General features: G+C 48.6%; 1 protein-coding gene across 2 annotated transcripts in view; it reads left to right on the forward strand.

Moving 5' to 3' along the window:
- Positions 1 to 9,320: 9,320 nt before the first annotated feature.
- Positions 9,321 to 13,163, forward strand: part of LOC139280216 (inner centromere protein-like) — a 53,176-nt gene continuing 49,333 nt past the window's right edge. For both annotated transcript variants that reach the window (XM_070899820.1, XM_070899821.1), the window contains exon 1: positions 9,321 to 9,395. The gene's annotated coding sequence lies outside the window, so the exon portion shown is untranslated. The remainder of the gene's footprint in view (positions 9,396 to 13,163) is intronic.

The following is a 13,163-nucleotide window of genomic DNA, read 5'->3' on the forward strand; positions in this document are numbered from 1 at the left end:
TGAGACAATATTTGCAGGGAATCTTTGGGAAGGTGTCAATATTTCTTGGGGTTCTCTGAGAGTGAATCAAGAATTGCAGGGGTATCGTTAGGAATGGGTCCATATTTGCCAAGGATTCTGAGAATGAGTCTGTATTTACTTAGAAGTGAGTGAATGTTTTATCTGTGGGGTCCTGTCAATATTTCCAAAAGGATCTCCAAGGGGCATTTATATAAAGACTTTCATGACCTCACGATGTCCCAAAGCATGTTACAGCCAATCAAGTACCTGGAGGGTCGAGGATAAGGAGTGGTGGGTGCAGTGGTCATCGTCATCACAGGCAGTCCCTTGGAATCGAGCAAGACTTGCTTCCACTCTAAAGATGAGTTCTTAGGTGGTTGAACAGTCCAATACAAGAACCACAGTCCCTGTCACAGGCGGGACAGACAGTCGTTGAGGGAAAGGGTGGGTGGGACTGGTTTGCCGCACACTCTTTGTGCTCCCTGCACTTGGTTTCTGCGTGCTATCGGCGACGAGACTCGAGGTGCTTAGCACCCTCCCGGATACACTTCCTCCATTTAAGGCGATCTTTGGCCAGGGACTCCCAGGTGTCAGTGGGGATGTTGCACTTCATCAACGAGGCTTTGAGGGTGTCCTTGTAACGTTTCCTCTGCCCACCTATGGCTCGTTTGCCATGAAGGAGTTCCGAGTAGAGTGCTGGCTTTGGGAGTCTCGTGTCTGGCATGCGGACAATGTGGCCTGCCCAGCGGAGCCACGTGCCACGTGCTAGTCAGAGTAGGAATCGCAGGATACCTCAGATGAATACGTGGCTTGAGGAATGGTGCAGAAGGGAGGGATTCAAATTCCTGGGACATTGGAACCAGTTCTGGGGAGGTGAGACCAATACAAACCAGATGGTCTGCATCTGGGCACGACCGGAACCAATGTCCCAGGGGGAGTGTTTGCTAGTGCTGTTGGGGAGGAGTTAAACTAATATGGCAGGGGGATGGGAACCTATGCAGGGAGACAGAGGGAAGTAGAATGGGGGCAGAAGCAAAAGATAGAAAGAAGAAAAGTAAAAGTGGAGGGCAGAGAAACCCAAGGCAAAAATCAAAAAGGGCCACAAAACAGCAAAATTCCAAAACGGCAAAGTATGTTAAAAAGACAAGCCTGAAGGCTCAATGCGAGGAGTATTTGTAATAAAGTGGCCGAATTAACTGCGCAGGCAGCAATTAATGAATATGATATAATTGACATCACGGAGACATGGCTCCAGGGTGACCAAGGCTGGGAACTCAACATCTGGAGTATTCAACATTCAGGAAGGATAGACAGAAAGGAAAAGGAGGTGGGGTGGCATTGCTGGTTAAAGAGGAAATGAACACAATATTAAGGAAGGACATTAGCTTGGATGATGTGGAATCTGTATGGGTGGAGCTGCGGAATACCCAAGGGCAGAAAACACTAGTGGGAGTTGTGTACAGACCACCAAATAGTAGTAGTGAGGTTGGGGACAGCATCAAACAAGAAATTAGGGACGAGTGCAATAAAGATACAGCAGTTATCATGGGCGACTTTAATCTACATATAGATTGGGCTAACCAAACTGTTAGCAATACAGCGGAGGAGGATTTCCTGGAGTGAATTAGGGATGGCTTTCTGGACCAGTATGTCAAGGAACCAACTAGAGGGCTGGCCATCCTAAACTGGGTGATGTGTAATGAGAAAGGATTAATTCGCAATCTTGTTGTGCGAGGCCCTTTGGGGAAGAGTGACCATAATACGGTAGAATTCTTTATTAAGATTGAGAGTGACACAGTTAATGCAGAGTCTAGGGTCCTGAACTTAAGGAAAGGTAATTTCGATAGTATGAGGCGTGAATTGGCTAGAATAGACTGGCGAGTGATACTTAAAGGGTTGATGGTGGATAGGCAATGGCAAACATTTAAAGATCACATGGATGAACTTCAACAATTGTACATTCCTGTCTGGAGTAAATATAAAACGGGGAAGGTGGCTCAACTGTGGCTAACAAGGGAAATTAAGGATAGTGTTAAATCCAAGAAAGAGGCATATAAATTGGTCAAAAACAGCAGCAAACCTGAGGACTAGGAGAAATTTAGAATTCAGCAGAGGAGGACAAAGGGTTTAATTAGGAGGAGGAAAATAGAGTATGAGAGGAAGCTTGCCGGGAACATAAAAACTGACTGAAGAGAAAAAGATTAGTGAAGACAAACGTAGGTCTCTTGCAGTCAGATTCAGCTGAATTTATAATGGGGAACAAAGAAATGACAGACCAGTTGAACAACTACTTTGGTTCTGTCTTCACGAAGGAAGAAACAAATAACCTTCTGGAAATACTAGGGGACTGAGGGTCTAGTGAGAAGGAGGAACTGAAAGAAATGCTTACTAGGCGGGAAATTGTGTTGGGGAAATTAATGGGATTGAAGGCCGATAAATCCCAGGGGCCTGATAGTCTGAATCCCAGAGTACTTAAGGAAGTGGCCCTAGAAATAGTGGATGCATTGGTGATCATTTTCCAACAGTCTATCGACTCTGGATCAGTTCCTATGGACTGGAGGGTAGCTAATGTAACACTACTTTTTAAAAAAGGAGGGAGAGAGAAAATGGGTAATTATAGACCAGTTAGCCTGACAACAGTAGTGGGGAAAATGTTGAAATCAATTATTAAAGATGAAATAGCAGCGCATTTGGAAAGCAGTGACAGGATCGGTCCAAGTCAGCATGGATTTATGAAGGAGAAATCATGCTTGATAAATCTTCTGGAATTTTTTGAGGATGTAATTAGTAGAGTGGACAAGGGAGAACCAGTGGATGTGGTGTATTTGGACTTTCAAAAGGCTTTTGACAAGATCCCACACAAGAGATTGGTGTGCAAATTTAAAGCACATGGTATTGGGGGTAATGTACTGACGTGGATAGAAAACTGGTTGGCAGACAGGAAGCAGAGAGTTGGGATAAACAGGTCCTTTTCAGAATGGCAGGCAGTGACTAGTGGGGTGCCGCAAGGCTGAGTGCTGGGACTCCAGCTATTTACAATATACATCAATGATTTAGATGAAGGAATTGAGTGTAATATCTCCAAGTTTGCTGGGACACTAAGCTGGGTGACGTTGTGAGTTGTGAGGAGGCCGCTAAGAGGCTGCAGGGTGACTTGGTCAGGTTAGGTGAGTGGGCAAATGCATGGCAGATGCAGTATAATGTGGATAAATGTGAGGTTATCCAATTTGGGAGCAAAAACATGAAGGCAGAATATTATCTGAATGGCGGCAGATTAGGAAAAGGGGAGGTGCAATGAGACCTGGGTGTCATGGTACATCAGTCATTGAAAGTTGGTATGCAGGTACAGCAGGCGCTGAAGAAGGCAAATGGTATGTTGGCCTTCATAGCTAGGGGATTTGAGTATAGGAGCAGGGAGGTCTTACTGCAGTTGCACAGGGCCTTGGTGAGGCCCCACCTGGAATATTGTGTTAAGTTTTGGTCTCCTAATCTGAGGAACGCCATTCTTGCTGTTGAGGGAGTGCAGTGAAGGTTCACCAGACTGATTCCTGGGATGGCGGGACTGACATATGAGGAGAGACTGGATCGACGAGGCCTGTATTCACTGGAGTTTTGAAGGATGAGAGGAGATCTCAGAGAAACTGTTGTGTATCTGTAAAGCATGCACTCCCATGTTCCGCCACCAGGGAGCTCATCCCCTGAAGTCCCAAGGGAGCCCAGCATCCCTTGGGAGCACTGTACATAAGCCGGCCCCTAAGGCCTGTTCCTCACTCTGGAGTGTTTTATTAAAGACTGAGGTCACTGTTACTTTAACCTCTCTGTGTGCAGCCTCATCTAAGTTAGGAACACAATAACTGGCGACGAGAATATGAATTCAACGTAAAGATGCAGCAAACTGTGGGCATCCTGGAGAAGTTCTCGGAGAGTGAGGACTGGGAAGTCTATGTCGGACGGCTAGGCCAGTACTTTGTAGCCAACGAACTAGACGGAGAAGGAAGCGCTGCAAAACGGAGAGCGGTCCTCCTCACAGTCTGCAGGGCACTGACCTACAGCCTCATGAAGAATCTTCTGGCTCCGGTGAAACCCACAGATAAGTCGTATGAGAAGCTGTATACACTGGTTCGGGAGCATCTTAACCCGAGGAAGAGCGTGCTGATCGCGAGGTATCAGTTCTACATGTGCCAGCGATCTGAAGGTCAGGAGGTGGCAAGCTACGTTGCCAAGCTAAGACGACTTGCAGGACAATGTGAGTTTGATGTCTACCTGGAGCAAATGCTCAGAGATTTTTTTGTACTGAGCATTGGCCACGAGACCATCCTACAAAAACTTTTGACTGTGGAGACACCGACCCTCAGTAAGGCCATTGCGATAGCACAGGCATTTATGTCCACCAGTGATAACACCGAACAAATCTCTCAGCACACAAGTGCTAGCAATGTTCATTAACTGGAACTGTGTTTGCGAGCAGAAATGTACAGGGCAGAACCCACGAGTCTGCAACTGCCAGCAGGCTTCAGGTGACCCAGATGACTCAGAGTCCCTAACAAACGATGAATGCAAGACAATTAACATCTTGTTGGCGTTGTGGAGGCTTCCATTCAGCCTATTTATGCCGCTTCAAAGGGTATGTTTGCAAGAGCTGTGGAACAATGAGGCACCTCCAACGAGCTTGCAAACGAGCTGCAAGCTCTGCAAACTACCACGTGGCAGAGGAAGATCAGTCCGTGGTGGATCAAAGCAATTTCGAGCCTCAGAAAGAGGAGGCAGATGCTGAAGTACACGGGATGCACACATTTTTGACGAAATATCCACCTATAATGCTAAACGCAAAATTGAATGGCTTACCCGTAGCCATGGAACTGGACACTGGCGCTAGCCAATCCATCATGAGTAAAAAGATGTTTGAGAGACTGTGGTGCAACAAGGCATTCAGACCAGTCCTGAGCCCCATCCACACAAAACTGAGAACGTACACCAAAGAGCTTATCACTGTCCTGGGCAGTGCCATGGTCAAGGTCACCTACGAGGGCACGGTGCACGAACTGCCACTCTGGATTGTCCCGGGCGATGGCCCGACATTGCTTGGAAGGAGCTGGCTGGGCAAAATCCGCTTGAACTGGGATGACATCCGAGCGCTATCACATGTCGATGAGGCCTCATGTACCCAGGTTCTTAACAAATTTCCTTCCCTTTTTGAGCCAGACATTGGAAACTTTTCCGGGGCAAAGGTGCAGATCCACTTGGTCCCAGAGGCATGACCCATTCACCACAAGGCGCGAGCGGTACCTCACATTATGAGGGAGAGAGTGGAAATCGAGCTGGACAGGCTGCAACGCGAGGGCATCATCTCCCCAGTGGATTTTAGCGAGTGGGCCAGCCTGATTGTTCCAGTACTCAAAAGTGATGGCACGGTCAGGATTTGCGGCGATTATAAAGTAACTATTAATCGTTTCTCGCTACAGGACCAACACCCGCTACCTAAGGCAGACGACCTATTTGCGACGCTGGCAGGAGGCAAGACGCTCACCAAGCTCGACCTGACTTCGGCCTACATGACGCAGGAGCTGGAGGAGTTTTCGAAGGGCCTCACCTGCATCAACACGTACAAGGGACTGTTCATCTACAACAGATGCCCGTTTGGAATTCGGTCGGCTGCAGTGATCTTCCAGAGAAACATGGCGAGCCTACTCAAATCGGTACCACACATGGTGGTGTTTCAGGACGACATATTGGTCATGGGACGGGACACCTCCAAGTACCTACAAAACCTGGAGGAGGTCCTCAAGCGACTGGATCACGTAGGGCTGCGGCTGAAGAGGTCGAAATGCATCTTCATGGCAACAGAAGTGGAGTTTTTGGGGAGATAGATCGTGGCGGACAGCATTCGGCCCACAGATGCCAAGACAGAGGCTATCAGGGACGCGCCCAGGCCACAGAACGTCATGGAGCTGCGGTCGTTCCTGGGACTCCTCAACTATTTTGGTAACTTCCTACCGGGGTTAAGCAGCCCCTACATGTGTTATTGCGCAAAGGTGAGAACTGGGTATGGGGAAAAAAACAAGTAATTGCTTTTGAGAAAGCCAGAAATATTTTATGCTCCAACAAGCTGCTTGTATTGTATAACCCGTGTAAAAGGCTTGTGCTAGCATTTGACGCGTCATCGTACGGAGTCGTGTGTGTATTACAACAAGCTAATGTTGCAGGGAAGTTGCACCCTGTGCTTCCAGGAGCTTGTCTAAGGCCGAGAGAGCCGACAGCATGATTAAGAAAGAGGCATTAGCGTGTGTGTTCGGTGTAAAGAAAATGCATCAGTACCTGTTTGGCATCAAATTTGAGCTGGAAACCGATCACAAGCCCCTCACATCCCTGTTTGCTGAAAACAAGGGGATAAATACTAATGCCTCAGCCCGCATACAAAGGTGGGCACTTGCGCGATCAGCGTATAATTATACCATCCGCCACAGGCCAGGCACTGAGAACTGTGCGGATGCTCTCAGTCGGCTACCATTGCCCACCATGGGGGTGGAAATGGCGCAGCCTGCAAATTTGTTGATGGTGGTTCAGCCAGCAGGCTTGTTGATAGTCATGGAAGCAGTTGAAAATTATAAATCAGCTGTCACGGCCCGCCAGATTAGGACTTGGACCAGCCAACATCCTCTGCTGTCCCTCGTAAAAAACTGTGTACTGCATGGGAGCTGGGCCAGCATCACCGTAGAAATGCAAGAGTCAATCAAGCCGTTCCAGCGGCGAAAGGACGAGCTGTCCATTCAGGCAGACTGTCTGTTGTGGGGTAACCGCGTAGTGCTACCAAAAAAGGGCAGGGAGACGTTCATCTCGAATCTCCACAGCACACGCCCGGGTATAGTAATGATGAAAGCGACAGCCAGATCCCCGTGTGGTGGCCCGGTATCGACTCTGACTTAAGAGTCCTGTGTACGGCAATGCAGCGTATGTGCTCAGTTGTGCAACGCGCCCAGAGAGGCACCACTAAGTTTGTGGTCCTGGCCCTCCAGACCATGGTCGAGGATCCATGTAGAAAATAGGTGCATGACTAGGCCATTCGGCTCTTCGAGCCTGCACCGCCATTCAATAAGATCATGGCTGATCATTCTCTCAGTACCCTTTTCCAGCTTTCTCTCCATACCTCTTGATCCCCTTAGCCGTGAGGGCCATATCTAACTCCCTCTTGAATATATCCAATGAACTGGCATCAACAACTCTCTGCAGCAGGGAATTCCACAGGTTAACAATTCTCTGAGTGAAAAAGTTTCTCCTCATCTCAGTCCTAAATGGCCTACCCTTTATCCTAAGACTGTGTCCCCTGGTTCTGGACTTCCCCAACATCGGGAACATTCTTTCCGCATCTAATCTATCCAGTCCTCAGAATCTTATACGTTTCTATGAGATCCCCTCTCATCCTTCTAAACTCCATTGAATAAAGGCCCAGTTGATCTAGTCTCTCCTCATATGACAGTCCAGCCATCCCTGGAATTAGTCTGGTGAACCTTCGCTGCACTCCCTCAATAGCAAGAACGTCCTTCCTCAGATTAGGAGACCAAAACTGAACACAATATTCCAGGAGAGGCCTCACTAAGGCCCTGTACAACCGCAGTAAGACCTCCCTGCTCCTATACTCAAATCCCCTAGCTATGAAGGCCAACATATCATTTGCCTTCTTCAGCGCCTGTTGTACCTGCATGCGAACCTTCAATGACTGATGAACCATGACACCCAGGTCTCGTTGCACTTCCCCTTTTCCTAATCTGCCGCCATTCAGATAATATTCTGCCTTCGTGTTTTTGCCCCCAAAATGGATAACCTCACATTTATCCACATTATCCTGCATCTGCCATGCATTTGCCCACTCATCTAACCTATCCAAGTTAACCCTGAAGCCTCTTAGCGTCCCCCTCAACAGCTCACACCGCCCCCCAGTTTAGTGTCATCTGCAAACTTGGAGATATTACACTCAATTCCTTCATCTAAATCATTGATGTATGTTGTAAAGAGCTGGGGTCTCAGCACTGAGCCCTGCGGCACTCCACTAGTCACTGCCTGCCATTCTGAAAAGGACCCGTTTATCCCGACTCTCTGCTTCCTGTCTGCCAACCAGTTCCCTATCCACGTCAGTAAATTACCCCAATACCATGCGCTTTGACTTTGCACACCAATCTCTTTTGCGGGACCTTGTCAAAAGCCTTTTGAAAGTCCAAATACATCACTTCCACTGGTTCTCCCTTGTCCACTCTACTCGTTACATCCTCAAAAAATTCCATAAGATTCGTCAAGCATGATTTTCCTTTCATAAATCCATGTTGACTTGGTCCGATCCTGTCACTGCTTTCCAAATGCGCTGCTATTTCATCCTTAATGATCGATTCCAACATTTTCCTCACTACTGATGTCAAGCTAACCCGTCTATAATTATCCGTTTTCACTCTCCCTCCTTTTTTAAAAAGTGGTGTTACATTAGCTACCCTCCAGTCCATAGGAACTGATCCAGAGTCGATAGACTGTTGGAAAATGATCACCAATGCATCCACTATTTCTAGGGCCACTTCCTTAAGTACTCTGTGATGCAGACTATCAGGCCTTGGAGATTTATCGGCCTTCAATCCCATCAATTTCCCGCCTAATAAGGATATCCTTCAGTTCCTCCTTCTCACTAGACCCACTGTCTCCTAGTACATTCAGAAGGTTATTCCGATCATATTGAATGGTGGTGTAGGCTCGAAGGGCCAAATGGCCTGCTCCTGCACCTATTTTCTATGTTTCTATGTTTTTTCCTCTGTTCACCTTTGGCTCGTTTGCCATGAAGGAGTTCCGAGTAGAGCACTTGCTTTGGGAGTCTCGATGTCGGGCACGCAGACAATGTGGCCCGCCTAGCGGAGCTGATCCGAGTGTGGTCAGTGCTTCGATGCTGGGGATGTTGGCCTGGTCGAGGATGGCTAACGTTGGTGCGTCTACCCTCCCAGGGTGTAGTGGTAAGGGAATATCGTCGGGACTTAATGGACCGTGAAAATATCTGGGGGGCCCCAGTTTGAGAACCCACTGTGTAATGCACATTGCCCCCTCATCCCACTTGCTGAGCACCCCAACTCTGAGTCCAGGCTTGCTGAGACCAATATCATTGTCGATCTGTCGAGAGGGAACCTTGCAGTGTGAGGGAATGGTGAAGCTGCAGGCAAATATCGCGAGACCTGCCGCTGCTGCCCGAGAGCACGGGGGGGGGGGTGGAGAAAGAGAGCGACGTGATTACGTTAGCGCGCGTTGCCTGTCCCCGATTGGCTGGCAACCTAACTGCTGCTGGATTTGAAAGTTAGAGTTCGCGCGCGCCGGCCCGGTTTGTGTTTTCCTGCTGTCCCCGCCGCGCCTGCTCCGTCCGGGAGCGTCCGGTAAGCAGCGGCCGCTGTCGTTCGGTGTGTGAGAGGGGAAGGCCCCGGGGGGGGGGTGAGACTGGCGGCCGCGGTGGGGGGGTGGGGGAAGCTGTTACCATGGGGTCGAAGGCGGGGGCTGTAGGCCTTGCGCCTCACATCGCTTCCCCCACCCTCTCCCTCGCCGGCCTATGCTGCAGCGGGGGCGGCGCTCCCCAGGCCTCCCGCTCGGTCTTGTTCCCGGGCAGAGCGGGAATAAGGCCGAGCGGGAGGCCTGGGGAGCACCGCCGGGGGTGGGGGGGGGATGAGGGCCCCCGGGGTCAGTCCCTCCCCTCGTGCTGAGGTTCAAATGGGATCCCGCTGTCGGGAGAGAAATGGCCCAAAATGGTGAGGTGGATGTGGAGGTTGGGAATGAAGGGGTGGTGGTTGTTTGTGGGGGGTGGTGAGGGGGATGCTGGCCTATGATTTTGGTCTTTTGGTGAGGCATGTTATAGTGGCATTGAAAGTTGGCATACAGGTACAGTAGGCGGTGAAGCAGGCAAATGGTATGTTGGTGTTCATAGCTAGGGGATTTGAGTACAGGGGCAGGGAGGTCTTACTGCAGTTGTACAGGACCTTGGTGAGGCCTCACGTGGAGGATTGTGTTCAGTTTTGGTCTCCTAATCTGAGGAAGGACGTTCTTGCTGTTGAGGGAGTGTAGCGAAGGTTCACCAGACTGATTCCCGGGATGGTAGGACTGACCTATGAGGAGAGATTGGATCGACTAGGCTTATATTCACTGGAGTTTAGAAGGATGAGAGGGGATCTCATAGAAACATATAAGATTCTGACGGGTTTAGACAGGTTAGATGCAGGAAGAATGTTCCCGATGTTGGGGAAGTCCAGAACCAGGGGTCACAGTCTAAGGATAAGGGGTAAGCCATCTCGGACTGAGATGAGGAGAAACTTCTTCACTCAGAGAGTTGTTAACCTGTGGAATTCTCTACCGCAGAGAGTTGTTGATGCCAGTTCATTGGATATATTCAAGAGGGAGTTAGATATGGCCCTTACTGCTAAAGGGATCAAGGGGTATGGAGAGAAAGCCGGAAAGGGGTACTGAGGTGAATGATCTGCCATGATCTTATTGAATGGTGGTGCAGGATCGAAGGGCCGCATGGCCTACTCCTGCACCTATTTTCTGTGTTTCGATGACTGCACAGTGTTCAGTTCCTCCTGTATGGACCTGAGACATGGACGATGTATAGAAGACACTTCAAGTCTTTCTCGATTATGAGGGACTGCCTATGATGATGATTCAGTGCCATTTGCTACCCCTCAGATAATGCAGCAGTCTGTGCCTGCGTGCAGTGAGACCTGGGCAGCATTCAGGCCTGAGCTGGTACGTGGCAAGTAACATTCGTGCCACATAAGTGATGGGCAATGACTGTTTCCAACAAGCGAGAGTCTAACCTCTGCCCCATGACACAGAATGACATTACCATTGTTGAATATCCCATCAACATCCTGTGGCTCACCAACTGAACTGAAGCAACCACTTAAGTACTATGGCTACAAGAGCATGCCAGAGGCTGTGTATTCTGCAGCAGGTGATTCGCCTCCTGACTCCCCAAAGGGCCTCCACCATCTCCAAAGCTCAAGTCAGGAGTGTGATGGAATACTCTCCCCTTGCCTGGACAAGTCATCATCATAGGCAGTCCCTTGGAATCTAAAAATGAGTTCTTGGGTGACTGAACTGTCCAATACGGGAATTACAGTCTCTGTCACAGGTGGGACAGACAGTTGAAGGAAAGCGTGGGTGGGACTGGTTTGCCGCACGCTCTTTCTGCTGCCTGCGCTTGCTTTCTGCATGCTCTCGGTGACGAGACTCGAGGTGCTCAGCACCCTCCCGGATGTACTTTCTTCACTTCGGACGGTCTTTGGCCAGGGATTCCCAGGTGTCAGTGGGGATGTTGCACTTTATCAGGGAGGCTTTGAGGGTGTCCTTGTAATGTTTCCTCTGCGCACCTTTGGCTTGTTTGCCGTGTAGGAGTTCTGAGTAGAGCACTTGCTTTGGGAGTGTTGTGTCGGACATGCGGACCATGTGGCCTGCCCAGCGGAGCTGATCAAGTGTGGTCAGTGCTTCAATGCTGGAGATGTTGGCCTGGACAAGGACGCTAACGTTGGTGCGTTGGTCCTCCCAGGGGATTTGCAGGATCTTGTGGAGACATCGTTGGTGGTATTTCTCCAGCGACTTGAGGTGTCTGCTGTACATGGTCCATATCTCCAAGCCATACAGGAACAACAAAACTCAAGAAATTTGAGACAATTCAGGACAAAGCAGCCACCATCATAAACATTCACTCCTTCCACTGGTGCAACTTGGCTGCAATGTGTATCATCTACAAGATCATAGAATCCTGGAATACAGCATGGAAAGATGCAGCTTGTCATGGCTTCTTTGACAGCACCTCCAAAACCAGTGACCTCTGCCACTTCTAAGAACAAGGGCAGCATATGCACAGAGGAGCACCAACACTTTCAAATCTCACCATCGTGACTTGGAAATATATTGCATGCTTTCATTGTTGCTGGGTCAAAATCTTGGAACCCTACCTAAAGGCACTGCGGGAGTACCTTCACCTCACAGACTGCAGCGGTTTAAGAAGGTGGCTTATGACCACCTTGAGGGCAATTGGGGATGGGCAATAAATGCTGGCCTTGCCAGTGACTCTCGCATCCTGTTAAAAAAAAAAAATTAAGTGTGGGGGAGAGGACCGGCGAAGGGGTTATCCCTGAATAAGGTGATGGGAGGGAGTTAGAGGAGAAACCTGGGAAATAGGGTGGACATGGTCAGAGATTCCTTTGACCACTGGATTGACATTGAATTTACAGCACTGAAACAGGCTATTTGCCCAATTGGCCTGTGCTGGTGTTTATGCTCAGCAAGAGTCTCCTCCCATCCTCCTCCTCATCCTTCTATTCCTCTGTCCCTCGTGTTTATCTCGTTTCACCCCTCAGCTTCTCATCTAGAGAGGAGTCCAAGCCTTTCCTGATCAGAAAATCCTTTCCGTTCTTGAATCATTCTTGAGTCTTTTTTGTATCTTCTCAATGCCCCATATCCATTTCATAATATGGAGACCAGATCTATGTACAGTACTCGAGTGTCGTCTAACCAAGGTTTGATACAAGTTTAACATAACATCTACGCAGTTATCTCTGCCCTGCTTACACAAATCACCAGACCTCTGTCACTAAATGCATTCTTTCAGAAATACTGAGCATTGGGAGGGTTTCAGAAACCAGCAAAGAATGACCAAAAAATTGATGAGGGAAAAAAATAGACGGAGAAAACTAGCAAGAAATATAAAAACAAGATTGTTAGAGTTTCTACAAGTATGTAAAAGGAAGAGTAGAAAAAGTAAACATTGGTCCCTTAGAGGCTGAAGCATGAGAAATTATAGGGAATAAGAAAATGGCACAAATATTTTGTATCTGTCTTCTTGGTAAAAGATGCAAAAAGAATACCTAAAATGGTGGGTAACCAAGGCTCGAATGAGGAACTTGATGAAATTCATATAAGTAGAGAAAAAGTACTAGAGGAAACTAATGGGACTAAAAGCCTACAAATCCCCTGGACCTGACTGCCTACATCCTATGGTTCTGAAAGAGATAGCTGCAGAGATAGTGGATGTATTGGTTTTGATCTTTCAAAATTCCCTAGATTCTAGAACGGTCCCGGTGGATTGGAAGGTAGTAAATGTAACACCGCTTTTCAAGAAAGTAGGGAGAGAGAAAACGACCAGTTAGCCT

The sequence above is a fragment of the Pristiophorus japonicus genome, chromosome 14 (assembly GCF_044704955.1).
Source record: "Pristiophorus japonicus isolate sPriJap1 chromosome 14, sPriJap1.hap1, whole genome shotgun sequence".
Lineage (NCBI taxonomy): Eukaryota > Metazoa > Chordata > Chondrichthyes > Pristiophoridae > Pristiophorus > Pristiophorus japonicus.